We start from the raw sequence: 26274 nt of genomic DNA on the forward strand, positions 1-26274 counted from the left end.
GAGTGAGTGTACATCAATGGTCAGCTTTCACTAGTGGTGGATTACATCAGCATACAGATTGGAAGGACAAATCAACAAAGCTACTTTATGACAATGTGGCACTACATACAATGTGGCACTATAGACAATATGACACTACAGACAATGTGGCACTATAGACAATGTGGCACTACAATGTGGCACTATAAACAATGTGGCACTACAATGTGGCACTACAAGCAGACTTTGAACAGGAGCTTCAGCAGATGGTAGGGGATTGGAAAGCAAAAATGAAGGCTCATAGGATGAAACACACAGCACAGTAAAAAGGATAGCCCCCTGTTGTAGAAGGAAGTAGCCATCCACAAAAATCACAAAAAACTGATAGCCAAAGAAGAGCCATAAAGATGATAGAGTGGATTACAGAGGATAAAAAAGAAACTATGTATTGCTACTATTAAGCAAAGAGCCCTGAATTTCCAGACACAAGATATACAAAAAGATTAAAAGAGATATTAGAAGAAAAAAAATTGTCAGAAGTTTCAAATAAAAATTGTGTTCATTAATACAACATAGTTGTGAAAAACATTATATAGACCAAGACATTTTGATCTGTTTGCAAAAAGAAGCATGTGGGGAAGTGCAAAAATATAAACAACAAAACGTAGAGATTTATGAAAAGTATAAAAAAGAAATATGGACATGGGATAAAAAGAGAGATCTGATATGGTGCAATATTTATGCAAAGTTGAAAGCCAAATTAATCAATACAAAAAAGGCTGCCCCAAAGATATTCAAAGATAAATACAGGCAAAGGCATCCAGATTTGGAAAATTTCAGAAAAAAATAATATCACAAAGAGGGAATGCAGAAAAGAAGATTAGGAAAGCAGAAGTTAAAAAAATAGAAGCTGAAGTTATGGAATGCATGTGAAGTGAATGATTTGATGCAGGTCTAACACAAGTTACATCACAGGATGCTGGAACGAGCCCCCAAAGTAAGGAGAAACAGGAAGATCAGGAGACATCTGAAGAAGAAATATAGACATGGGAAGAAAAAGAGATTTAATATGTTGTAATATTTCTGCAAAGGAGAAAGCAAAACTAATCAATACAAAAAGATCAGCACCAAAGATATTTCAAGAGAAATACAGGCAAAGGAATATAAACTTTAAAAAATAAGAAGACAAAGAGGAAAAGTAGAAAAGAAGATCAGTAATGGAGAAGTTAAAGAAATAGAAACTGAGGTTATGGAGTACCTGTGAAGTGAAGGATTCAGTGTAGAAAATCCAACTCAGAAAGCACCATAGCAGGATAGATCAATATACATCCAAATTAAGGAGAAATCAGTGGAATAGGAAGCAACTGGTCAGTTGCCATAAGAAGATATTTTGGAGCATTCTACAGGAAATCAGTATAAACATTCACTTGAAACTGGACGCCAAGGGAAGGAACAGGAAACTTTGGTAACTCTGACACAGTCAATGATGAGGAGTGATAGGCTAGTGAGTTCCCATATGACAGAGCAACAGATGACACAGGATGAAACTGAAGAGAATGTGCCACAGGAAGATGCTATAGAACTATCTATAGAATGCCTGCAGGAAATGGAGAACAAAAAATGTGCCCTCCGTTTAGAAGAAGATGAGCTAAGAGAAGAGTTGCTTGATTTAATAGAGATAGATAGGCATATTAAGATCAATGGAAGAAATAGACTGCAGAAGGTCAATAAAAGCCAAAAAGTTAGAAGTCTGCTAAAACAAATGAACACAGTAATTATAACTGTCCAAAGAAATACATGCTATATAACAGAAATAAACATAATATATTACTGTGCAGCTAAATTAATAACAGATAAAATTCTACCACAAGAATGCAGAGTAGTAAGGGAAAGGAAGGGGAGAAACTGAATACCATAATGGAAGTTCTGAAGAGAGAAAACTATAAAGCAATTAAGACAAGAAGTGTCACTGTTAGAAGAGTATAGAAGAGGGAGCAGATCAAAAAATACTCAGAAAGATAGATGTGGTAAAAACAATGCAGTATTATAATGGATCAGGATTTATCATGCACTATTGCAAATAATAAACTAAAAATATCAGCACAGGTAGAAAAACTTAGAAAATGACTTAGAAGTCATAGTGGAGAATTATAAAAAGGGGAAGGATCTAAGCATGGCATGGATTGACTACAGAAAAGCATTTGACAGTATCCCACATTCATGGATAAAACAGTGCTTAAAAATGTATAAGATACACCCTATACTGAAACTATATCACAACGACCATGAAACAGTGGCAAACCACTTTGCAGTTAAGCCATGATAAAGGACAAATTATTATCCCAGGGATAAAAATCCAAAGGGGGATATTCCAGGGTGATTCTCTGTCACCATTGCTCTTTTATCTTACCCTTAACCCATTAAGCTCAGCTCTCTGCTTAACAGATTAGGTCATAGCTGTAATTTGGCTCCTGGAAAACAACAAAGTCTAAAGGCTTGTCACCTTTTCTTTGTTGATGATTTAAAGCTGTATAGCTCATCAGATGAGGAACTGAAAGCACAACTGCAAGTAATCAAAACTTGTTAAGATAATGTAAGAATGTCATTTGGTCTTGATAAATGTGCAAAAGCAACCTTCAAAGCAGGAAAGCTGCAGCACCATCAAAACATCAGTTTGGGACAAGAATGTGATATAAAAGAACTTGAGCAATGGGGAGTGTATAAATATTTAGAAATTGATGAAAGATCAACAATAAAATAAGAACAAATGTGAATAAAACTTAGTAAGGAATATTTTAGAAGACTTAAATTAATTCTGAAAACAGTCTTTACATCTAGAAACAAAATTCAAACTATAAACCAATTTGCTCTTCTTGTCGTAACTTACAGTTTTGGAGTGATTGACTGGCCCCAAAAGGTGTTGGATAGTTTAGATAGGAAAACAAGAAGGATGCTTCATGCACACCAAATAATTTATAAAAATCAGTGCATACCAAGATATTACCCATTCCGAAGGAGGTATGGGCCTCCTTCAAATTGATTACATGTATAGGTCTGCAATCGTGGGACAGCATATATATCTGCTGACCTAACAAGACCCAAATCTAGTGAAGGTTTTGAAACATGAGGAGAATAAATCTAAGATGACTTCTCTTCTTAGTTAACCAGAAGTATATCGGCATCAAGTGGGAATGGAAATCAAACCAGAAGTAGATAAAAATAAGGTACAACAACTGAATGTGATAAAAAATAATAGAAAGAATATAAGGTGAAGGATCAGTTGAGAAGGCAAGAAATGTGGAAAATGCATAAATACAGTTGTAAGTATAGGAAACACCTGGAAAAACCTTATGTTGATCAGGAGCGAATGCAGGAATGGTTAAGGAGAGGTGAATTCAAACCAAAAGAAGAGAGGTTAATATTGGTGGCCCAAGATAGTGAGCTATGTACACATTGGTTTAGAAAGTCCATTGAACATATGGGAGAAACAGACAAATGTAGGTTTTGTAAAACAGAACTGGAAACAGTCACACATTTGTTGCTGGATGTGACATACTAATGGCAGAAGGACTGTATACTGAATGGCAAAATAACGTGGCAAGACTGTTGCTCTGGGGATTGTGCAAACATTATAGTACTGAAGTAGCTGAAAGACACTGCAAACATGAGCCACAAAGCGTCATAAAAGTCATGAAGTCTACATTAAATGGGATCATCCATTACCAGCAGTTCAAAAGACAGATGCGAGAAAAACAGATATAGTGGTTCATGAAATGAAGACAAAAGTAGCATTGATCATTGAAATCACTACACCCAGTGACTACAATGTCTTGCGTTCTGAATCAACAGAAGTGATGACAGTTAACATGACACCCCATCCAATGTAAATATGAGAAAAGGAATGTCGATGATGATGAATTTATGATTTTATAGCTTTTGTCCTACTTTTTAGTGTAGACTTATAATTTGGATTTTTAAAGGTTGACAGACGAGATCAGACAGGAGTCCTCATGGACTATGATGTTTGCAGATGACATTGTGATCTGTAATGAGAGTAGGGAACAGGTGGAGGAGACCCTGAAGAGATGGAGATATGCTCTAGAGAGAAGAGGAATGAAGATCAGCAGGACTAAGACAGAATATATGTGTGTGAATGAGAAGGAGGATAGAGGAATGGTGAGGATGCAGGGAGTAGAGTTGCCGAAGGTGGATGAGTTTAAATACTTGGGATCAACAGTTTAGAGTAATGGTGAGTGTGGAAGAGAGGTGAAGAATAGAGAACAAGCAGGATGGAGTGGGTGGAGAAGAATGTCAGGAGTGATTTGTGACAGACGAGTACCAGTAAGAGTGAAAGGGAAGGTCTCTCTACAAGAGGGTAGTGAGACCAGCTATGTTATATGGGTTGGAGACAGTGGCATTAACAAAAAGGTAGGAGTCAGAGCTGGACGTGGCAGAGTTAAAGATGTTAAGATTTGCACTGGGTGTGACAAGGGTGGGCAAGATTAGGAATAAGTATATTAGAGGGTCAGCCCAGGTAGGAAGGTTTGGAGACAAAGCCAGAGAGGCAAGATTACGTTGGTTTGGACATGTGCTGGGGAGAGATGCTGAGTATATTGGGAAAAAGATGCTAAGGATGAAGCTACCAGGTAAAAGGAAAAGAGGAAGGCCTAAAATAAGGTTTATGGATGTGGTGAGAGAGGACATGCAGGTGGTTGGTGTGACAGAGCAAGATGCAGAGGACAGGAAGAAATGGAAACAGATGATCCACTGTGGCAACCCCTAATGGGAGCATCCGACAGAAGAAGAAGAAGTAGCTGGGTTAAGTTAAAGCTGCAATTTTCCATTTTTAGCCCATTAGTACTGTAAATACTTGTAGTGCTGGAATGGCTTTTGCTGTTGCATTAAGTAGACTTTTTATTATTTTTGAATTTTAAGTCATTTCTGTGCTACCTCTTTTTTGAGGTAAAATATTCTCTTGCCAAAGTCATTGCATGGTCTGCCTTTAAAGGTTATTCACTTTGCCACAAACACATACACTCTTGTAAACTACTGTGAACAAAATATGCAGATTCATCATTCTATTACTCACAATCCATCAATACATGCATATTCTCTCTACAGAAAAGACAATGGCATCTAATAATAGGCATAGCAGCCTTACTTCTTGCTACTATGCTATTTAAAATAATATATACTGTACATCAAAACTTGACTTACTTACTTAGAGGTAAAAGTAAAGATGCAGTCACACTTAACAAGAGACCAGTTCATTTCAATCATAGGTGAGACATCCTTCCCTATGATGGAATTATTTTTTGCTGGAAAAGGTAGCTGTAGAAGTTAGTATCAAGAGAACAATGCATGACATCCAAGCAAATTAAATGTACATTTCTGGAAAAACATGATTGTAAATTATTCAGAGATAATGGATAGAATGAATAAACAATAACAGAATATTCAGTAACCAAAAACCTAAGGAGAAAAATACTCTGCATTTGAATGTTGCAGTGCAATTGCATGTATGTAAAAAGCATAGTATAATGTCTTCATGTGTCTAAATTTACCAGAAAATCTGACTGTGCAAGGTCCTTTTCAGCAAAGGGAGAAAAGTTTTACCTTGCATACATTTTGACAATAAAATGTACACAGACAACCCTCTCCTCCTCCCAACAAACACAAATACATGTGAGAGATGCAACTATATAGCCAAACTGGAGGCTGAACTCTCTCAACTCAGGGCTGGCATCACCAGACAGGAGGAGATGGCAACCACTCACACAACAATCCCAGTCCCACATAGACCTACCACAGCTGCAAACCAAACACATAAAAACACAAAGACATACTCAGAGGCTCTAATAAAAAACTTACCAAAACAACAGAGGCTCCCAAAGCAGACATCCAAAAATCCACCACCTCAAAACAAAACACATGCAACACATACTTCAATAAATCAGTGTGTCGACCAATCGCAGCCCTTAAGGCCAAACACCTTGCCTGATACACTAGTAATAGGTGACTCCATAGTCAGACACACTGATGTCCCACTGACCAGGCTGAACAAGGAGAAGGTGACTGTGAGCTGTCTATCGGGAGCTAGGATCCGCCACATAACACACGCACTCAGGTCACTCCAAAGCAAGTACAAATATGACTCCATCATTGTCCATGCTGGTGTGAATGACCTGAGACGTACCTCCCTGGACTACATGAAAAGAGACATAGAGGAGCTCTCCGATTATGTAGCCCAGGCTGGTATGACCCTGACCCTGAGCAGCATCTTGCGCTCACCAAGAATGATACCACAATACAAAGACAAGATGATCAGCTTTAACAATTGGCTCAAGTACTGTTGTCATTCTAAGGGGATCCAATGTCTGTCTGCCTGGGATGATATGTTGGACAAGCCACGCTGCTTCGCAAGGGATGGCTTACACCTGTCACCACTGGGCTTCCGGATATTGGCTAAGGCTCTTGCCACCCCCGTAGTGCCTTTTTAGGCAAGGCTCAAAAGACAAACCCACCTCCTTAGAAAACAAAAATGGAAAAAAAACTAAGGGTAATGCTGCTCAACGCCAGAAGTCTAAATCTCAAAATGCAGGTACTTGATGCACTCCTCAGCATGGAGAACATCGAAGTCTGTGCAGTAACTGAAACCTGGTTCAAGGCTCCTGAGAGCACCCCAGCGCTACCAGGCTATATCTCGTATCATGCTTTTCGGCCCCAAAACCCGGGCCGAACCACAAAGGGAGGGGGAGTGTCCATATTCATAAAGGACACCCACACCTCCAGGTTAGTAGCAACACATGAAGCATCAGAGACCATACAGGTGCAACTAACCATAGGCAAAACTGCTATACAACTGGTAGCATGTTACAGACCACCCTCTCAATCTCAAGAACCCCACTCAGCCTTCCTGAAGACATTGGAGGATATGAATGTATCACAAAATACCATCATACTGGGAGACTTCAACTACCCAAACATAGATTGGGTACATTATTCTAGCCCTAATACCCTAGCCCAAAGGTTCCTGGAATTCATAAATTCAAATGCACTGGAACAACTAGTCACCTCTCCCACTAGGAGAGATAATATACTAGACCTGATCATCACAAACATGGGGACAAAATGCTCCACCCTGGAAGTATACCCCTCACTAGTGAGATCTGACCACAAACTAATCACCCTGGATATACATATCCCACCTCCACCCCCAGCACAAAAGACCACAGTGAAAAACTTCTCAAAAGCAGACTTCACTCTTCTTAAGACTGAGATGGTATCCTTTAAGCCCACTGTGCCAGTGGATACCACATCCCACAATGCCGAATCCTTCACAAATGCTTTCTATGGACATCTCAAAGAATGCATGGATCATGCAATCCCAAACAAATCCAAGTCCCTCTCCACCAAATGTAAGCATCCTGTCTGGTGGACCTCAGCCATAAACAAATAGTATAACAAAAGAAGGAAGCTACTGCATGTCAGAGCGAAATCCCATGAAGGGAAGACATCTCTGATCAACATTAGCAGAAAACTACGTTCTCTCATAAAAACATCCAAGGCAAACTTTGAGAGAAAAATCACTAAGGACACTAAAGATAACCACAAAGCCTTCTTCAGCTATGTTAGAAACCTGGGCGGAAACCCTCAGATATGCTCAGAGTTGGTTCACAACAACAAAAAATACACTGAACCCTCAGATATTGCTAACATTCTGGCTGACAGGTTCAGTGCAAATTTCTCCCCTCCTTCACCCCCAAAAGAAGAAATACTTTTCCCAGCTGAATGTAATCTCCCTGTCATCTCAGATGTCCAAGTGAGAACCGCCCTAAACAAAGCAAAAAACACAGCATCAATGGGACCGGACGGTATCCCGGGGTACATGTTACGTGAACTCCAAGAGGAGCTAAACCCACACATAAAAATGCTATTTAACCTTAGCCTTACTTCAGGATATGTATCTGAACACTGGTGTACAGCAACAGTGGTCCCACTCCACAAGGGGGGTGCCTCTACAGACCCTGGAAACTACTGCCCCATAAGCTTAACTAGCCTGGTCTGCAAAGCTATGGAAAGAATCATTATGGAACTCATAAACAGAGACATAGGGGACCTACAGACATTTGACGCCACCCAGTTCGGCTTTGTAAAGGGCAGATCCTGCCTTTTAAACCTGGTTGACTTTTTCAAAACAGTCACTAGAGCCATTGATGAGGGCAAAGCAGTCCATACAGCATTCCTGGACTTGGCTAAGGCCTTCGACACAATACCCCACTCAGGCATCATAGATAAGCTAAACAGCTTAAAAGTAAACCCTTATGTCACTAGATGGGTTGCAAACTGGCTAAAGGACAAAACCCATAAAGTTAAAATCGCTGGAGCAATGTCAGACTCAAAGCCAGTCACAAGTGGTGTCCCACAGGGATCTGTCCTGGGACCCTCTTGTTCGGCATTTATTTCTCAGATGTTAAAGCAAACATGGGAGGGCTGTGGCTGACAAAGTTCGCAGATGACTGCAAACTAGGCACCATAGTTGATACACCAGCAGACACACACATCCTACAAAAAGGCCTCACTGAAATGGACAACTGGTGCCGTAGTCACGGCCTTAAACTAAATGCCAAAAAATGTATAGTCATCCCTTTTGGAAAAAACAAAGTACCCACAAATTATCACATAGACAGCAACCCACTGATTACGGAAAAAGTAATCAGAGACCTAGGGACCCAAGTAGACAGCGACCTCTCATTTGACACCCACGTTGCCAAAGTGGTTAGAAAAACATTCTACCTTGCACACCTCATCATGAAGGGATTCATATCCAGATCCAAGGATGTCATTGTACCCCTATATTCCTCCCTCATCAGACCCATGATTGAGTACAATGCCCCATTTGGTATGTACCTCACCCAGCATTTGCAACAGCTGGAGAGACCACAAAAGTACCTCACCAAAAGGATCAAGGGTCTCCAACATATGTCTTATTCTGCCAGACTAAAGAAACTTCAAGAGGTGATCTCTGCCTGACGTACAAGGCCATGTCCAGTCAGGATCTGATGGACATGCTCCACCTCAAAAAATCCAAATCCATCAGGACCACGAGAGCTAAAGAATTAAACCTCGGCACAAGTATGAATAGGACATGCTGGAGGGATAGATTCATAACCCAGAGGCTTCCCATGCTTTGGAAGAGGATCCCAGTTCGTATTAGGCAGAGCCCCTCACTGACTCTCTTCAAGAGAAATCTTGATGAGTGGATGGGAGATCGTAAGTTTACCCCAGGGGTCACATCTGTGTCACTGCTAGACATGGGCACAGTAAACTAATTCTATTATATAAGGGGACCTTCATTGTGTCACTATTAGACAGATGCACAGTATTCTAGATTTATTCTGTACATTTTTGTACCATTTCATGGGGTGGCAAAAGCCACATCACTATGGCTAGGCTTACAAATGCCCCAGGGCAGATAGCCTAGTACTATACTATGAAACTATGAAACTATATAACATTCAGGGCTACATAACTTAACAGGTGATCACCATGTTACATGCAATATATAGTATTTACAGCATGTTAATCTCAGACACATCAATTAAATTAGTATATAATGCATGTAAAACTCATATACATCAATAGAATGTCCAGCATTATTTTACAATGTAATTGCATTTTCCCACTTTGATTTTAGCAAACAGGCAGAAAATAAGGTGCACAAATATTTTAAACAAACAGTTAAATTCAGTAAGCTTATTATAGTACATGTGTGAGAATTCTATGATATTTTTTGATTTGAGTGTATGAGAAGAGGACTTAATAATGGGGTTGGTATAAGGGAATGACCATTTTCTTGAGAGATGTACATAAGATGATGCATTAATGATATCTCCTGGGATCATGTTCCATAGTTCAGTAACATATACAAAATATAAACAGTCATCTTTATCATTTTTCAACTTTTGAGCAAGTAGTAGGTGTTGGTTTAGTGAGCACATTTCTCTCTGGGGTGAGTACCAGTTTAATAACTGGCTAACATTACAAATGCCAATTTAACCACCTGTGTATTTTTTTGCTACCATCAGCATTATATTTGTACATTACTACTATCTGCTCTCTGCTCTCTTTGCGAAAGTCTGGCCTCAGTATTGTTGTAACTTTATGTGCTCTAAATTGAGTTAAAGCCATGGCTGGAAAGTGTCATTGGACTGGCTCACTCGCCCATTTAAAAACACTGATGCCTAGATAACATAAGAGTTTTTCCTTCAGTGTCTTGTAGTGGCTCGTGTTTTATGCAGGTTTTGTCGTGGGGTACTGAGTTTCTTATTTTTTTAAATTCTTTCTTTTTCTTTTGGCCTTAGGTTTTTAGTAACCAAGTGAGTTACCACGTGAAACTAGTTTGCCTTCATTCCTATATTGATTGACAGTATTATTGAAGCTCAAAAAGGCAGTTGTAGTGCTATGGTTGGGAAGAAAACCATGCTGTAAGTTGGCTAGTAGACTGTTATTTAAGAAATAGTTCAAAAGCTGTAAGTGTATGCATTTTTCTAGTATCTTGGATAGTGGAGATAAAATAGCCATAGGCCTATAATTGGAGAGCTTGGTTGAGTTATCTCCTTTATGTAAGGGGATTATGTGTGAGATTTTCCAGATAATTGGAATTTGGTGTTCGGAGAAGTGGTTGATGAGAATGGAGATTTGGTAGGAGATGGAATCAGCTGAAAGATTAAGATATTCTGCTGGTAAGTTATTGGCTGATATGGTTGTTGGCTTAAGTTTTTTAAGTATTTTTTTATACTGTCTGTTAGGACAGGATGAAAGGAGAACGTATTGTCATCCTTATTTGATGTTAAAGGAATTGCTAAAGGAGAAGAGCAGTTATTTTTTGAGAGTGATAGTATGGTTTCAGTGAAGTACTTGTTAAATTGTGCTGACGTGATATCTAAATTATATGTGTATGAAGGGGTTGGTGTTGAAGCTTGCCCAGGTTGGAGGAACTTTTTAATTGCTGAGCAGAATTTTTGTGGGTTATTCTGATGTTTTATTTGGCTGTCACTCTAATATATATATTTTTGTCTTGTTTGATGTGCTTTTTGGCTTTGTTTTTCTTGATATGATTGATGGTTTGTTTGAGATTTATTTGTATGCCATAGTTCCCAGGCCTTATCTCTGAGTTTGAGTAGAGCTCTTGTTTTATTAGTTAGCCATGGCGCATAATCTGACTTTGTTCATATTGTCCTAGGTGATATTAGTTTGTTCAGTATGTTGAGGAAAGTGGAGGTGAAATATTCAACGGCAGCATCTAGGGCAAAATCTTTAGGGGAGTCCAGTTACAAAGTTTAAGGGTGGATATAAAGGTGTGAGGGTGGAAATTTCTTTTGTTTTGGATTTAGCAATAGATGGTATGTTTAAAAGAGTTAATACATTGTCTAAATAGGTAGGTTGGAAGATGATCACTGAGGCTGTCAGGAAGAAAACTAGAATGTAGAGAGTGAGCGGGTTTGTTAGTTAGAATCCAGTCAAGAATAGACTGCCCTTTTGATGTTTTGTCCACTGTGGTTGGAGCGTGGGAGGATAAGGACATGATTTAGACCCCACAGATCCTCCACCCTCAGTTTACACCTACAACCCATGTTGAGGCCACTGTGAGATGCCATGGACAGAAGCACAGATGAGGAGCACATGCCAAAACCAAACATAACATATCATGCTATTTAGACTCATGCAGCATTCCATTGTCTGTGCTTAATATGGATTTTCCAGAGATAGTCCTCCAAGATGATGCACCTGTGAATGGGGATGCACATGGTCAGCACATAAAACTCCTGTGGGTGACCTAGATGTGTCCCTCAGACCTTAAAACAGCGCAGCATCTTCTGTCAGAGCTGTGTACCTGCACACTTACACATACACATTAGCAACGCCCACCTCTTCCCAACCACATCACACCAGAGGCATCACTTCCTCACTGACCAGGCTCACCAAAAATCAATGAACCAAGATAAACTCACTCACCCACAGCAGGAGCCTCCCACATCCACACAATACTATTGCTGACATCTGTCACTGTAGCCATCCCCATCTGTGCATATGATGATAAGTACTCCTGTCCTTTGTGCTCTACTATCAGGGTAGCCTATGCCTGATGTAAAGTATGACCAAAGCATGTATGGAATAGCATACACTGGTTGTAGTACTGCATGCTTCATTTTTGTTTGTTATGTTTAATTTGCTCCCTGCTTGTGAGACAGTCATTGCCTTAATTTGGCCTATTGGTGTGAGACAGACACTACATCTTTTTCGGTGAATTGGTGTACTGTACCTGCCTCATCCTTGAATGGTCAACCCTTGCAGCTGTCTCCTCTACAGGGTATTCAACAGGTACCTCCTCTGCTGCTGATTCCGAGACTTACTTCTACTCAATGTTGCTACTCTGCATTTGTTTGTGTACCACCTTGTGCTGTAATACTGCATGCAAAATAAATATTTTGCTGCATGTTTCTGCAAGTTTCTATAGGGTGCCACTAGAGACAGCTACACAGTGAATACGGGTCTCCATCAATCCAAATGCATTCAAGGGAAACTAGTTTCAGCTATCTTTTTAGATTGGTCTAAGGCTTTTGACACTGTCTCACACAACAAGCTGTTATCTGTACTCTCTGGCCTAAAGCTAAGTCACTCAGCACTTGCATGGTTCCAGAATTAACTAGCTGGACACCAGCAAGCTGCAAAATGGCAATAAGACCTCTCTCCTCTACTTCCTGTTACTTTGGGAGTACCACAAGTGTCACTCACCAGGTCAGGATGAAACAGGCGAACAGTTTGGGTTCTTGTTCAAGCAGCTTATGAGGTTAAGTAACTTTAACTTATAAACAAACAAGCTATGAAGCACATACATGTTAACACTCTGGCTGCACTTTCAAAATGGCATTGAAGCTAATACATGCTTGGAATTTATATGCACGCACAGATCTTGGAAAGGCTTCTTAAAGGTACAACACCTGTTATTCTACATTGTCCCTCTTTGAGAAAATGAGTTAGACATTGTCATTGATATTAATAAATATGCAATTTACACCAAAATGATTTTCATCAAGCAATTATACAAAGCTAGATACATATACACAACTATGTCCAGGTTGCTGTGTATTTCACACTAGGGTTTGAAATGCAACCATATCTTGTGACATAAAATTTGGGATCTGGTTTAACAACTGGGATTGTCATTGCTGACTGTTCAGTCTTAGGAATACTGGAATCATCTGCTGGAACAGTATCAGGAGTCAAGACATGTTCTGGAACAGGAATATCATCTGGATTGCTCTGAGAGCTAGTCTTTGTCACTGGTACGATGCTGCGATATTGGTTCTTCTACAGGAAGAAGATGTCTGCGATTTCTCCTGTACTCCACATCCTTGGATTTAACAAAATAGGATCTTGGCATCTTGGCTCTGCACAAATACTTGTCACTTGACCCATCCAGTCAAAAATTTGCTGCTTGTATCCTCACTGTCTCTCCTTTTTTCAATGGATGAAGAAATATGTTTGACATGTCATAGCTGGACGTTTGGAAGCAACTCTTTCTAGATAACTGGGCTTGGATTGCTTTGTTGTTTTTAGCTTTAGGCCTCAATAAACTAGAACTGATAGGCAATGTTGTTCTGGTTTGCCTAGATAGAAGTCTCTGCAAAGGTGAGCCAAGTATATCGTCACGGAGTATGTTTCTGAGTTAGAGTATTGCAGTCTAAGTGTTCTAGATGCATAGGCTACTGGCCTGCCCTCTTGAAGAATAACTGCACCTAAACCAAACTTTGAAGCATCGCAGGAAAGAGTTTCTGGTTTGTTGACATTATAGTATCTTAATGTTGGAGGGGCAGCAATTTTCTGCTTCAGTGTTTCAAATGCTTTCTGGTGCTGTTCTAGCCATGACCATGTAACATTCTTACTCTCTCAAAGGTGCTGTCAACTCACTGAAGTCTGGTATAAACGTACCTAAATAGTTGACCATACCAAGATAATGTTGTAGAGCTTGAACATTATCAGGTGCTGGCATTTCAAGAATGGCTGCTTGCTTGGACAGGTCTGGTCTCAAGCCAATACTTGTAAACAAATGACCAACATATGTAACGTCTAGTAGTCTGAATGTGCACTTCAGAGGATTGTGCTTTAAGTTTACTTCACGTGCTCTGTCTAGAACTCTTTTAAGATTTCTGTAATGCTCTGCCTCACCATTGCCTCCGACCAATATATCTTCTACTATTATGGCATGGGATAATCTGAAAAATTTGCTCCATTGCACGCTGAAAGACTTCACTTGCAGAATTTATTCCAAATGGCATCCTGTGGAATCTATATCTTCCAGATGGGGTTCTGAATGCACCCAGTAGTGAAGATTTGCGATCAAGCACCACTTGCCAAAATAAACTTGTTGCATCTAAGACAGAAAAAACAGTGGCATTCGATATCAGGGCTGCAACCTCTTCAACTGTACGCATAGGATGTAGGATGATGCAGTCTCTTCAATGCTTTGTTGAAATCTCTTGGGTCAATGCATATTCTGATTTCATCTGAGCCTTTTTTATGCACTGCTACCATGGACGACACCCATTCAGTAGGTTCTATAACTGGACAAATTATACCTTGTTTCACCATTTTGTCCAACTGAGCTTTGACTTTATGTTGCATGGCTATCGGAACTCTTCTTGCTGGTCTGACCACTGGACTGATCTTTGGGTCTAATTTTTGAATACACAACTGGAAGTTTGCCCAACTTGTCATCAAAAACATCAGCATACTCTGAAAAAAACAGTGTTAGTGACGCTGGAACTAGGACATCTGTTTATTTGATGAACTTTGGTAAAAGAAAGCAGATTCACTTTCAAGCTGTCTCTAAGACCCAGTAATGATTGTGCAGGTCTTCAAGCAACATAGAACAACAGGCTGTAACAGTTCTTGGCCACATAACATGAAAGCACTACTGAGCCTTCAGTTTGAATTTTATCACTACACTTTGAACCAGAGTCTATTTTAAGCTAGGTGGATTTGCTATTGATCTGAACAGTACAAAACACTTAATTTCTTGTCAATAAATCTACTGCTTCAATCTTTTCACCAGTTACTGACACACCATCTATATTGAAAGCAGACTGCTGCAGGTCTATTTGATTAACTTACTTGTTTGAGTGACCATTCTCTGTAACTGTGTGAGGCTTACTTGATATACAAAATCTTTGGAAATGGTTCCATTTCTTACACTTATGACACTGCTGGCCAAATGCTATGCACAATTCTCTTCTGGATTTATGGTTGGCACCACAGTTGTGACAGTAGGCACTGCTGCCCAAATGTTATGCTCATTTCTCTTCTGGATTTATGGTTGGCACCACAATTGTGACAGTTAACAATAAAGCTTGATTTGGATTTTGCTGATTCTTTCTTGTGCTTTACTGAGCAACATCTGTTTTGCACTGGGTACCCCTGGTTCTGCACTGAGCATGTTTCTTTAACTGAACTGGTCTTGGAATGTGCTAGAAGACTACAGGTTTTACTTGGAAGTCCCACAGGGGCTGCTACTGCCATGTGCTTAGGCTTGCTTTTGGCAGTCACATGTTGCATGCTGTCTACATTAGCTCTGGAGCCTACTGAAACCATGCTCTTATCACTAGCAAGCATATATGTGTTTCTTTCTGTAACTTCATGGATCTGACAAATTTCAATGGCTTTGCTCACGGGTAAATCACTGTCATGAAGCAAAATCTTTCTCACAGCAGCATTATTAATACCATACACAAGTCTGTCCTTTATTAACTCATCTTTTAAATCACCAAACCTGCATGTCTTAGCTTTATTTCTCAGGTCAGTAATATAAGCTGCAAAAGTTTCCCCTTGCTTTTGATCTGTCATGTAAAACAAATGCCTCTCTAGAGTAACATTAGTCTGGGGGTTACATATCTCTCTCAGCTTGTGCTTTAAACACTTGGGTTCTACCCTTGATTCAGCCTGCACAACAACACCATTAGTTTCTCCTTCACCTTCATACACTACTGGTGCATATACAAATGAACGCTCCATTTCAATGGCTTCTGACCCTGATAAGTTTAGAAAAATGAATGCCCTGGTATGTGCATCTTTATCAGACTAAGCTGCTTGTATGAATATATTGTACTCTTGCTCCAATATTCTCCAATTCTCTGCAATATTCGGATCAAACACACATGGTTGTGGTTTGCAAAATCCATCTGCCATATTAATATATCTCAGTGAAAACTCTTGCAAATATGCATGAACACAGACACTTGTACATACACATACACATATGCTTGAAATTTATGCTGGTACTTGTAATAACATAACAAGCCTCTGTATAACTGAATTTCATGAAATAAGTTTCCTGAGCACTGTAACACTTTGAAATCACTTTACTGTAAAAGCCAGTTGCCTTAAAATTATTTTACTATACGAGCCATTTATTTTATAATGACTTTAATGCTAAAGTCATTTATCATCATTTTACTTACGAGCCTTATTTTGTAATTGCTTTAATGACAAAGTCATTTATCATCATTTTAAGGAAACATTTCGAACAACTACACAGTACAAATAAACTGGATTATAGAAACTGAGGAAAGAAACATTTCAAATAACTGCACTTTGCGCACAGATTATCTCAGAGTAATGGCACTTTACGAATGAACTGTCTTGAAGCAATTGCACTTTGTGAATAAACTATTTTGAAGTAGTTGCACTTTGCAAATAAACTATCTAGAAGTAATTGCAATTTGCGAATAAACTATTTCAAAGTAATTGGACTTTGTGAATGTGAGAAACTCAAAGTGAGGAACACTTCAAAATAACTGCATTTTGTGAATAAACTGTTTTGAAGTAATTGCAATTTGTGAATAAACAGTACAAAGCACACTGAAATTTCCCCAAATAGCTGCATTTGGCCAAGTAACTCTGTATAGTGCAAGAGACACTCTGCAATGGTGGCACTCTGCGCATGGACACACCCAGACACAAGAACTTTTCAAAATGGCTGTACTTGACTGAACCTCATGAAATAGTTGCACTTAGCACACAGCAAACTTCAGAATAAATGTATAGTAATAAGCACACACTGTAAGCACCTTTACACACCTTGAGATACTTCAAATAACTCTAGTTATGCTATTCAAGGCTTCAATCAAAGTAAAGTAGTAGTTTATGTCAAAACAAAGTTGTTGTTGTGCCTTTCGGCTTTTCCCGGTTAGGGGTCGCCACAGTGAAACTCCGGTCTGCTAATGATTGGCAGTAGATTTTTACGTGCCGAGTTACTGGCCCTGATGCACAACCTTCAACGAAGGTATGCCCATTCACACATGTCTCCACACAGAAGACGCTCTAGCTGAAAATCAAACAGGACAACGTCTTACTGTGAGGCGACAACACTACCGCAGCACCACCACCGCAGTCTAATTTGCCAAAATACATGCAGTTGCCTTTGCTTTATTTATACTAAATGTGCCCTTTTCTGCCCTTTCTATTATATTAATTTTGCTCATTAAATCTCTTAATGTGCCCTTTATGCCCTTTTGTTATATTTGTTTTTCTCATTCAATTTCTTTTCATGCCCATTATACTTCCTTGTACTCATTTCTAACTCTAAACATGCTCATTTTACTTTAAACATGCTCTTTGCACAATTCTGAGATAATTCTGAACCCTTTATTTACTTTTCTGATGCTTGTTTTATCAAATAACTTGGTTACAAACCTTTTGTTTGATTAATAAGCTTTTTATGCTTCTCATTTGCTTAATAAAGGTTTCTGTGCTATTCATTTGGATAACCATATGTTTTGTGCCCTTGTAATGCTCTGTTTTACTTCTTTTAATAAATAAATCATTCATGCTTATTTCCTTTACATTTGACTTGTTTCTGGCCCTTTTTTGCTCTCTGTTCTTCTAGTTTGCTTTTGCCATTACCTCGGCACCATGTGGCTCTGAAGAATAGTCTTTGTGATCCCGGTTCTGACACCATGTCACTCACCAGGTCAGGATGAAACAGGTGAACAGTGTGGTTTCTTGTTTAAGCACCTTTATTATATGCAAACACATCATAAATGAAGTTAAGTAACTAACATAAACAAAGATGCTATCATGCACATGGATGTTAACACTCTGGCTGCATTTTCAAAATGGCACTGATGCTAACATGTGCTCAGTATTTATATGCACACACAGATCTTGGAAATGTTTCTTAAAGGTACAACATAACCTGTTATTCTACAACAAGGCTCTATCCTAGGTTCCCTTCTCTTCAGTATTTTTACTAATAATCTTAACATTGCTACCCACCTTGCCTCCCTTGTCCAGTATGCAGATGATTCTACAATTGTATGTGCTGCTCCTTCACTACAACAACTTCAAGATATAACAAAAGAGTCCTTTTCTGCAGTGGAATCATGGCTTTCTAATTCACAGCTTATTTTCAACCCAAACAAAACCAAGCCTACAGTCTTTCAACCCAAAAGAGCCACAGACCCCTCTCCTGCCTTCTATATCACATCTACAGGTAATGGCACTATTTCCCCCTATCCCAAACTAAACTCGTAGGTGTTGCAATTGTTAATAACATGAAATTTGATATTCATATATCTCAAACAATAAAGAAGGTACATAAAAAACTAGGCACTATATATAGAAGCAAACTATTTCTAACCAATAACACAAAAGCTGCTATCACTAGAACCCACTTACTCTCTACACTCCTTTATGCCTCCCCCATACTCACCAATTTAAAGAAAACAGATTTAGGAAAACTAGAAGCTTGGTATAATAAAATAGCAAAATTTGCCACAGATTCTACTTATAGATCCCACCACTGTCTAGCCGTGAAACAAATCACATGCTTTGCCACATCTCCTATCTTATACCCAGCTCACAATGGCTCATAGACTACCATACCAACCTGTCCTCCAAAACTTACTGCAACCTTATTCCAATAATCATGTCTTGTGTTCCTCTAATAAATCACTAAATCACTAAATCACTATTACAAATATCCAAATGTTGGTAGATAAGGAACAATGGAATGTATCCATGTATTTTGCTTTGTTTTCCTACATACCATAGTTTTAAGCAGTGAATTATTTGTATCTATGTAACATATGTTTGCTTTATATCCATGTATTTTTTTTTTTGTCTTCTAGTTGTGGAGCTTTTCTCCCTGGGCCTCCATTGAAAATGTCTTTTTGCCCAGTAGGACTTTCCTGCTAAACATATGTCAAATAAATAAATAAATAAATAAATGTTGGGTGTCCTAATCAAATGTAGAAGAGGACTGGACATGTGACTGGAGATGCTCATGATGTGTGGCCATACAGGGGCACTTGTAGTTTACAGCATCTTTCAAAAATGCTGCATAAATGGAAAAGGCTCTCTCAGAGGTCATTATGCAGTCCACATACCACACCAATTAGCTCTTCTGTGACTGTGGTGGTATCTAGCTTGCCTGCATGATGGCACTGTACATACACTGTGTGGGGACCATGAAGACAATCAGCTTAGGACAGGGTGGGATCCATGGCATTGACATCTAAATGTATGCTGATCCCTTTTCCCCTCTCTATATTCAAGGGAACTGCTACCAACCAAAGATGTCTCTGCCTCAGGGGAAGAGGGTCAACTCCTACCCTTCTGTGGTACGACAAGACAAAGAGATCAGTTTCAAAGGTAAGGTAGACTGGCTTGAGTGAGTTGGGAAGCACAAAGTTAGGCTTAAAGTGAGATTGTTTCATGAACCAGAGAGCTTTTTAGGGACTTAGCTGTTTGGTGTTAATCTGCACTTAAGAGCTATCTTTGCTGTGCTTTTACATTACGAAATTCCAGGATCATCCATCTTGTGGCAGAAGGTGCTTACTTTGTCTCACTGAGTTGGGAAGTGCTCCAGGGAGCTGAAAGTGTAGTTGTTTATTGGCCAGTGGGCACAGGAGTTATTTTTCAGCTTTTTCTGCCTGCTATAAGTTAGGTATGTTTGTGCAGTGCTGCTCACTGTGCAGTGGTGGTTATCAATGCCTTATATAGTAGCAAATGCTTAGTTTGCAAAATTTACCTATAAATCTAGTATTTAAGACTTTAATCTGTAACACACTGAAAGACTTTGCATGAAGCTTTGTTGGCTTGCGGTAGTAATTATTAATGGATTCAACGTATGACAGCTAGTTAGTGCATTGCACAGGTTTAATACCAGATTTTAGTCCTAGCTAACATCTAGCCTTAATCCTAGACACCACTCAGGTGACCCTTGTAAAACCAAGCCCTATACCATAATAGCCAATCGTAAGACAGGTCCTGACAATATGGATATGAACTTTCCTAAGTCTCTTTGGCCACCTTGGTGGATATGGGCATCCTGAGACAATGAGCAAATTTCTCATATACTCAGATAAGCTTTTAATCCTTTTAAACTAATACAGAGATGTCCATACATAACTTCTTTGGAGGCAAAAATCTCACTTACAAACAGGGTTGTCAAGAGCATACACATTACATCCTTCACACATACCGCTCATCACACACATAGACCTTCTTATGCTGAGGCACTGAAAAGAAACCTTTCCAAACATCAAATACCTCCTAAGCCATCAAATGGCAATACCAATCCTCTACAATCACTAAAGCACACACTGAAAGCAAAACCTAACACCACACATAAGCCTACACCCGATGATCCCACAAGAACAAAGCCTGTAAGACAAACAATACTTTACCTGGCACTATTGTCATAGGGGATTCTACTGTATGATACACACATGCACTTCTCACTAGGCTGCACATAGAGAAGATAACAGTTAGTTGGCTATCTGGAGCTAGGATCTACAATATTACACCTCTGGAATATATACACAAATGCTGGTGCATCAACAGGGCCAAAAAGATTTCTAGTGATCCAATGCATCCTGTCAATAGTCTATACACTCACCTCTCTTCAGGCAGGAGATACAGAAGCCTGCATTGTAAGACCACTAGACTAAATAACAGTTTCTTTCTGCTCTCAATTAGACTTTTGAACCCTTGGTAAAAAAGAACCATGAGTCTGTCGAAACAATCCACCACTTCTGTTACATAACTAGCCTATCAAGGGGCTTATTTTATGGATGTGCAATAACCAAGTACAATACTAAGGTTCCTCACCTACACACTATAGGACTGTAAAGTGGAATATACAAACTGTGCAATAATTCAGTCTAACCATAGATATGCTGCTACTGTTTCAATTTTGGTTTGACAGTATTACCTTCATATTGTTCCTTGTCTTTGTCTCCTGTTCCGGGATGGGTGTGGGTCTGCTGTCCTACTTTACTTACTATTTGCTATTTATTAAATTTCTACTGTGATATTTTAATAATTTTTCTCTGTCTATAAGTGTAATTGTTTCCTGCATTGAGAATGAAGCATTGTAATTTTGTTCAGCTACATTACTGTGTAGTTCTGAATGACAATAAAGTTTTATTTGACTTTGATTTTGACAATATTATGCACACACTCAAGTCAATGCACCACAGGTACCAATATGATTCTATCGTAGTTTATGTTGGTGTAAATGATCTGGGACATGCCTCACTGGACTATATGAAAAGATACATTATGGATCTCTCTGAATATGTGTCACAGACAGGTAATTGCCTTGCATTGAGCAACAGTATGAACAGAAAATGACCGATTTTAATAATTGGCTTAGTTTCTGGTGACTCCAGTGGGATCCAATATCAATCAGCATGAGAGAACATGCTTAACAGACAGAGTTGCTTTGCTAAGGATGATCTGCATCATTACCCTATGGGGTTTTGGATATTGACTAAAATTTATCCACCCCCTTAGAGACTTTTTTAGGCAATGTCAAAATGAAAAAAAAAACTACCAACATAGCAAAAACCTCAAAGCAACCTTAAGATGTTACTGCTCAATGCTAGGAGATTAAACAAGAAACTCCACACTCTACAAGCTCTCCTCACTCTGGAGAATATGAACATCTGTACTTTCACTGAGACTTGGTTTAAAGCTACAGAAAGTACTCTGGCACTGCAAGGCATTTAGGCCAACAGCAGCACAAGCAGAGACTAAAGGTGAAGGTGTCATGATCTATGTTAGCAACAAATACAACTCCATCTTGGTTAAGCAGGATGATGTCATGGAGCTCATCCATGTCCAAGTCTTGATAGATGAGGTTTTCTTACCATGTCCTGGCAAACTACAGTCACCCTCCATGATCTTTGAAGTTGGCAACTCTTACCTAGACCTACTGCTGGCACTCCCCATCTAACCAAATACCCTATTCAGGGGAGACTTTAGTCGCCCCTTTATAGACTGGGAAATGTACACTGCATCTAACTCACAGGCACAATGTTTCCTGGATTTTATCAACATAAACACACAGGACCAGATAGTGTGCACTCCAACCAGAGGATCAAACATACTGGACCTAGTATTCACCAACACAGGAGAACATTGCACCCCCCCCCCCCATATAACATCCTCATTGGACAGGTCAGACCACAAAGCTGTTTCCTTTGAAATAAAAATTAACCTGGAAAACTCAACTAAACCCATAACAGTTAAGAACTATTGTAAAGCAAACTACTTCCCATTAAGGGATAGTTTGTCAAAATTCATGGCTCCCCCAAACCCTGTGAATTTAGCTATCTATGTAGAATTATTCACAGATACCCTGTACAAACATGTAAATGGCTGCATTGATGCTGCTGTACCTACCAGAAATAAGCCCAGATTAAAAAAAACACATATAGAATCCTTATTTTCACAAACTCATAGACAAAATTAGAAAGAACAACTTTCATAGAGACAAAAGCTGTCTGATTCAACTAAATAAGAAACTAAGAAGTCTAGTAAAATCTGACATGGCCATTTATGAAGCCAGGATAGCCTCCCAGGCTAAGGGCAATCACAAGACCTTCTTCAGCTATGTAAGGAACCTTAAAGGTAACACTCAGCTGGTCATAAATAGCACAACCTTCACTGAACAGGGTGACATATAGAATTTATTGGCTTATAATAAATTTAGATCTAAATTTAGCCCCCCCCCCACTACCTCCTGTAAAAATCACTTCCAGCAACTTTTGACAGGGGAGCAGATCCTTCCAGCACTCATTAAGGTCAAAAACACTGCTTTAATGGACCCCAACAATATCACCAATTTCTTCCTAAATAGCCTAAAACATGACCTAGCAAGAACACCTGAGGCATGCTTCACCTACAGCCTCAAAACAGGCCAAGGTACAAAGTGAACAGAGAGTCACAGCAGTCACCTCTCTTCATAAGGGTGGATTATCAACTAACCCCAGCAATTTCAGATCCATCTGTCTGACAAGTCTAATATACAAAACAATGGAACAAATTATTATAGAAATGGTTAACAAGGACATTGACAACATACAGACACTGGACCCATTCCAGTTTGGATTTTTTTAAAGAAAGGTCTTATCTACTCAGCCTAGTAGACTTTTTTGAGAGGGTCACCAGGGCTATGGATGAGGGGAGAATGGAGCATGCTGCCTACCTTGACCTGGCCAAAGCATTTGATGCAATACCCCACTCAGGTATTATTGACAAGCTCTCAGAACTAGGCATAAATCTCTAAATAACCCATTGGATTACTGTTTGGTTCACAGATAGGACCCAAGAAGCCAGGATTGGTGAGACCACCTCCACCAGGAGACTGGTCATTAGTTTAGTAGCCCAGGGCTCCATGTTCAGCCCTCTCCTATTTAACATCTAATTTTCAGAAGTCAAGGCTAATGTTAGAGGCCTCTGGCTCACCATGTTTGCAGATGGTTGTAAACTGGGAGCTATCATAGATTCTCCCATTACACCAATATCCTACAAGTGGAGCTAACACAAACAAATGTCTGGTGCCAAAGCCAAAGATTAAAACTCAACGTAAAGAAATGCATTATAGTTCATTTTGGGTAATCATCCAACCAACCTAATTATGTCATTGATAAACCACTGAAAATTTGACTTGATATTTATGGATCTGGGAACATATGTAGATAATAATTTGGCCTTTAACCAACACATAGCCTAGATATCAAACAAAAAGATCCACTGAACGGGTAGAATGAGAACCACAAGACAGGTCAAACCACACTTCTTTAGTGAATAAAACAACTTCATTGTCGCTTTCGTCCCCAAAGTGACTTTTTCAGAATAAAACTCAAAAGCAGACTAAATCTTATATACACAAGCTCAATCATAACCCACTAGTACATATTAATTAATTAAAAAATTACCCAGTTATTCAATTAAAGTTCTTCCTAAAGTTAAAGTACTATATAAAACCATCATAAAAAAACATTTATACATTAAAATACTCATTATTAACATGTATAATCAATTTATGTATTTTTTAAAATTTTTAACCTCCTATTTTTTAAAAAGCACTTGATATTAATAGTCATTCATTCCTGGTGGTTTATCCGCACCCAACTGTAACTGCCAGGTAGTTTCCCTTTGCTGCACTCTGTCTTTATAACTACCTTCCGTAATGTTCCTAGGCACCTGCTCTCAGATGGAAAACAACAATATTTTGTAGCCAGGACATTTAAGGGTATGCTTATAGACTACATTATTGCAGTTACTTGTCCTAATGGCATAAAGATGTTCCTTAATTCTTTGATTTAAACATCTGGTGGACATCCCTACATAAAATTCTCTGCAAAGTGAACAAACTGCTGTGTAAACTATTCCTTGTGTATTACAATTATAAACTCTCCTTATAGGTATAGTTCCATTCAAATGGGGTAATTCAAGAAAGGGGCCTTCTAAAATATACTTACATGCCACACAAAATCCACATTTATGCATTCCTTATGCTTCTAACTATTAATTACAGGGTAGTCACAATAGTTGTCCACTTGCAAGTACCTTTTCAAATTAAAGGTATTTTTGAAAGTGAATTTAGGTTTATCTCCTATAACCCTTAAAAGATTTGAATTGCCGTTGATGATATTCCAATTCTTAGTAATAACCAAAACTATACTGTTCCTATCAATGGACACATCAAGACAACACGTTGTGTCATAATTGGTGTTGTTTTTGTTTAGCATAACATTAGGTTCTTTATGTATTAACCCAAAAGACAAAATTGGTGGAAAATCAGTATATCTACGTTTCCTGATGTCATCATCCAATTTTAATAACAAACTTGGTTTATATCCCCTTTCCAAAAACATTTCAGTGATGAATAAAACCACCTGTTCAAATACAAAATCATCTGATGTCATTCTTGAAGCATGTATAAACTGACCCTTAGGAATATTATTTTTCACAAATGTAGGTTAATAATGCAAGTAACTATTAACAAAAGTTTTCTTTCTGAAAACTTCACTATTACATTTTACTTTACACATTTCCAATTTAATAGTAATGTCTAAATAATTGACTTCCAGACCTACATTCCCTAAAACAAACTTTAAAAAAATCATAATTGTCATTCATATTGTTAATCATTTCTTGGACCTGTTCTTTCTTTCCCTCCAAAACAAAAAAAACAGATCATCTTCAAATCTGACTTAAAAATTACTTTGTAAGTAGACAAAATAGTTTTTAATACTGTTTGCTCCCACCACCCTAGAACAATATTAGCATAAGCAGGGGCAAATACCGAGCCTATGGCTATCCCTTTCTGTTGCTTATAAACTTTTTTACTAAACAAGAAATAATTATTGTGAAGAAGTTCCAAAAGTATTCAACAAACACGAATATCGTTTCCAGAGAAATGGACCAAAAGAACTCAAATATTGTCTAACAAATTCAATCCCCAAATCATGAGGTATACTGGTGAACAATGAACTGTTTACCGTAAACATTAAATTTCTAGTGGGGTCAAAAGTGTAACCTAAACTAAAATTCCTAAATTTATTCAGAAAATCCCATGAATCCTTAATGAAAAACTTGATTTGTTGTACTACAGATATCCCTTCGGTAACAAATTCGGGAGAGGAGACAACAGGTTGAAAAGGAGGGTTAGTTAAATCCTTATGAGTTTTTGGGATTCCAAAAAGGATCCCTAACATCGGTTGGTCAACCATCATGAAATTATAGCTTTCAGAAGAGATATTACTATCCATTTAAAATTCATAAAGCTGGGCCCATACTGTCTTAAAACAAGCATGCACCATAAAAAATTCCACAGGCAAATATTCATCCCTGTTACCCAACATTTTTTCAATAGCAGCAACATATTTGTCCTTTTCCATAATAACAAACCCCCACCCTTGTCTGCCTTCATGAACC

This window comes from Protopterus annectens, chromosome 5.part1 (assembly GCF_019279795.1).
Source record: "Protopterus annectens isolate FY-2018-M chromosome 5.part1, PAN1.0, whole genome shotgun sequence".
Taxonomy (NCBI): domain Eukaryota; kingdom Metazoa; phylum Chordata; order Ceratodontiformes; family Protopteridae; genus Protopterus; species Protopterus annectens.